The 4,432-nt window shown below is 35.1% G+C and overlaps 1 pseudogene; it reads left to right on the top strand.

Annotated features, from left to right (window-relative positions):
• The first annotated feature begins 1,523 nt into the window (after positions 1–1,523).
• Positions 1,524–2,180, top strand: LOC149258860 (phenylcoumaran benzylic ether reductase PT1 pseudogene; annotated as a pseudogene).
• Positions 2,181–4,432: the final 2,252 nt, after the last annotated feature.

The raw sequence follows: 4,432 nt of genomic DNA, 5'->3' as shown, positions 1-4,432 counted from the left end.
ACTCAACTCGCTTAGTTCATTATTATTAGTACAAAACAGAATGAAAGATATATTTTGATTTTTTTTCACTTTCACTCTCAAAGCCATAAATAAAATATTTCGATGTATATAATTTAATATTAAATTTAAAAGATAAAGTAACATTTTGTTTCTTATTTTTATAAATATTTCAAAACTTATTAATTAATATATTTCAATATGAAATGTGTGTGTGTGTGTGTGTGTGTGTGTGTGTGTGTGTGTGTGTGTGTGTGTGTTTCAATGTCTAAAATAAAATAATATAATGAATTTCTTAAAAAAAAGATAGAAATGTGTAATTTATTTAAGAAAATAATTCAATGATTTTCTTGAAAAAAGATAGAAATGTGTAATTTATTTAAGTTTTAATGTAAAATTTGATATTTAATATTTAAAAATATATTATTAATAATAAAAATATTCAATTTGAATTATAAATAAAATATCTCACCATACACTACTAAGTAATGTTCATGTGTATTTGAAAATATATTAATAACTTAAATAAAATATAACATTTTAATATAAACAATGTAGTCCATAAGTAAAATATTTCGATGTCATCTATGCATATATGTATATATTATATAAAGGAAAAAAATTTATGGTTGAAATATTTTTAAACACTTCAAGTTAAATCTCACTATTTTATATTGTAGCTATATTTTTTGGTTAATTTTGTCTAAAATCTAGGGAAGATTCTTGGAATTTGAAATTTAAGTTGTGCAATCTATACAATTCAAGTGCCCAAAGGAATTTGAAGACATTATATCCATTTATGAATTAAAAGATGCAACTTATATATATATATATATCAACTCCACATTGAGCACATATATTGAGCCTAAAAGTTTATTCTGCAACCTAGTATGAGGAGAATCTATGATTCCATGTACTCAATGTGGAGTTGATATATATATATATATATATATATATATATATATATATATATAATAAAAAAACAACTTGGGATATAATCAAAATATAAATAAATATACATATCTGGTTACTTTTAATTAAAAACATTTTAAAATATCAATAATTCTACTCGCAAACCAATAGATCGGTTCATTGTTAATAGCACAACCTAGTACGAAAGAGATGTGCACTTTCACTCTCAAAAAACCATAAATAAAATAATTGAACATCACATTAACTAATATATTTCAGTATGAATTTCATATATATGTAGGAAAAAAGTACATATACATGTTTCAATGCCTAAAAAAATAAAGTAATTAAAGGTAAAACAATTCAGTCATTTTCCAAAAAAGAGAAAACGTGTAATAAATTCAAGTATTAATATAAAATTGATATGTAGCATTCAAAAAATATTATTATTTATAAAAATATTCAATTTGGATACATGAAATATCTAATTATACCATATTATGTAATATTAACATGTATTTGAAAATACAATATTAACTTAAATAAAAATACAACATTATAATATAAATAATTTAGTTGGGTAACTTAAAGAGGAAGGAGCGGATTGAAATTTCAGAGCCGAGATGGGAAGGAGCAAGGTACTTATAATTGGCGCAACAGGCTACATTGGTCGACATGTTGCCAAGGCTAGCCTTGATCTCGGCCATCCCACCTTCCTTCTCGCCAGGGAGTCCACGGTTTCTTCTAATTCTGAGAAAGCCCAGCTTCTGGAATCAGGTACAAATATAGTCCATGGATCATTAGAGGATCATGCAAGCCTTGTGGAGGCAGTGAAGAAGGTAGACGTCGTGATCTCCACAGTTGGATCACTACAGATAGAGACGCAGGTCTATATTATCAAGGCTATTAAAGAAGTCGGAACGGTCAAGAGGTTTTTCCCATCTGAGTTCGGGAATGATGTTGATAACGTCAATGCAGTGGAGCCTGCAAAGAGTGTGTTTTAGGTGAAAGCCAAAATCCGTAGGGAAATCGAGGCAGCGGACATTCCTTATACATACGTCTCTAGCAATTGTTTTGCAGGGTATTTCCTTCCCGGCCTGGGACAGGCTGGCCTTTCAGCTCCTCCAAGGGATAAAGCTGTCATTCTTGGAGATGGAAATGCTAAAGGCTTGGATAGGATGGGTTTTGGATCTGCAGGTTTCCCATCGGATCCAACGCTGAAATCAACAGAGGTTGGCTGCATGAAGTGGATCTGCTCCCTCCCGCTGTGAATAGATACAAACATTCCAGATCTGGACTGGATCTACCCGATCCGGACAACAAACAAAGGAAACGCCAAGATCCAAGTGCCCTGGAACTCTGGTCTGCGAAAGGCCATCCGAACTGGGACGCGCAAAATTTCAGCCACCCGTTACACTGCGCATTCAAGAAGCCTGTTTCGGTAGTGGTGATGGGTCCTGCACAGGCACTCTTCACCGATCTGATTCCCCAGATCTCAGAAGGGGCTATATGGCACGAGGATAGCTTGAATACAAAACAGAGGAGAACAACTCCCACAGTCTCTGTGGCGGCAACTTTACCAGATCCACGCTTCCAAATCATTATAAAGCCCCCCTCTGGGAAATCAACCCTAATCTGGGTTCAAGCTTCAGACAGTGTCTCAAATCTGAAGAAAAACATTGCCAATCACATTGGCCTCCCGGAAGGATATCAACATCTGCTCTCTGAGGGCAGATCGTTACAAGATCACAGAGCAATTGACGACTACAACATCAAGCCAGGATCTAATATTATTGTCAACATGAGGCTACGTGGAGGTGCAGCAGCCAGTGGCCCACGAAAACAAACAGAAGGGGGCAGTGGATCTAAAGCAAAACACAGCCCAGAACCACACCAGCAGCACAAAAGCGAAGGAACATCTTACAAGCATATTCTACAAGGGGGGAAATCTTCTTCTGCAGCCCCACAGCAGGTCGGAACAGAACCCAACGCATATATCGTGGAGCAACTGAACTATACACCTGAGCTAACAATAGATACATCATAAGCAGAGGAGGTACATAACATATACGAAAGACAATCCCTCATCTATCGATTCAATGGTTTCTAGCCAAAACCCATGGACCTTTTTCACTGGATTTTCACAAAATGGTCTCTTAATTGTGATGTAATGCTCTGTTCCAAAGGCTTTTTTATAGTCAAACTTCCTTCAGAAGAGGTCAGGGCCCTACTTATTTATGAGGGACCGTGGTTTTGGGGATCTTCAGGAATCTTCATTACACCTTGGACCCCAGAGTTTGATGCAACCTCCTTCATCATTTTGAGGATGCCAGTGTGGGTACGACTACATAACCTCCCTGCACATTTTTGGGACCAAAAGACACTCGCATGCATCGGAAACTCTTTTGGAAGATATATTAAAATGGATATTCAGCGATTGGAAGATGGAATCTACACTTTCGCACGAATCTGTGTGGAAGTTGATCTCAGTAAAGGATTACCGGACCGCATTGTACTGAAGCATAAAGATCGCAGCTGGATGCAGACAATAGATTATGAAAATACAGCATTCTGATGTAGAATATGCCGACAAACAGGGCACCTACAAAATGCCTGCCCAGATTACAAAAAAGACAACCAAAGAAGGAGGAAATCTGGGAAAAAAAAAGGGTCGACATTCCCTCCACCAGACCCTGAGGAAGAGGAAGAAGGTGAGGAGGAATTGCCCACCACAAATGAGAACAGCCAAGAAGAACCGCAGGATCAATCTCCACAAGTGCCCATGGAATTGCAACCGGAAAAGGCTTCTGACACAATTTAACTCAGTGGAACCAAAAGGCAGCATAAATCGGACACCTCGGACTCTGACAAGGAAAACCCTCGACCTGGTGAGGAAAACCCACTTCAACTCGTTCCCATGCATCCGGCCCAAGGTGAGTGGCGCAAGGTAGAGAAGAAAAAGGGGAGGAAAACTTGATCTTCCCCCTATCTGGCATCTCAGTGCTCCAGGCATGGTTTTTTTTTCATCAGTTTTTTTTTTTTCGCTGTACTTGACACTTGTGTCAACCTTTTTTTGTCAGGCTTCATAGCCTTGTCTTTGCAATGCTTTGGCATCTACAAAATGTAATTTTCAAAATTAATGAGAATTACGATTTTTTCCAAGGGAAAAAAATATAAATAATTTAATCCATAAGTAAAAAAATTCAATGTCAATTATGCATATATGTACATATTATATAAAGCAATTTTAAAAAATTATAGTTATTTTTTTTAAACATTTAAGGTAATCTCACTATATTATATCTTGGTTATATTTTTCCTTGAATTTTGTGTAAAATCTAGTAAATATTTGTTGGATTTCAAGTTTGTGTAGTCTATACAATTCAAATGCCTAAAGGGATATATATATATATATATATATATATATATATATATATATATATATATATATATATATATATATATATATATATATATATATACCATTTGAGGTGCAAACATTTTGTTAAGTGTTATTATATGA

The sequence above is a fragment of the Pinus tabuliformis genome, chromosome 6 (genome assembly GCF_031772625.1).
Source record: "Pinus tabuliformis cultivar Carrire ecotype Pingquan chromosome 6, CPIR1, whole genome shotgun sequence".
Taxonomy (NCBI): Eukaryota; Viridiplantae; Streptophyta; class Pinopsida; order Pinales; family Pinaceae; genus Pinus; species Pinus tabuliformis.
Note: the sequence above shows the minus strand (reverse complement) of the source record. Positions and strands in the feature narration are given on the sequence as shown.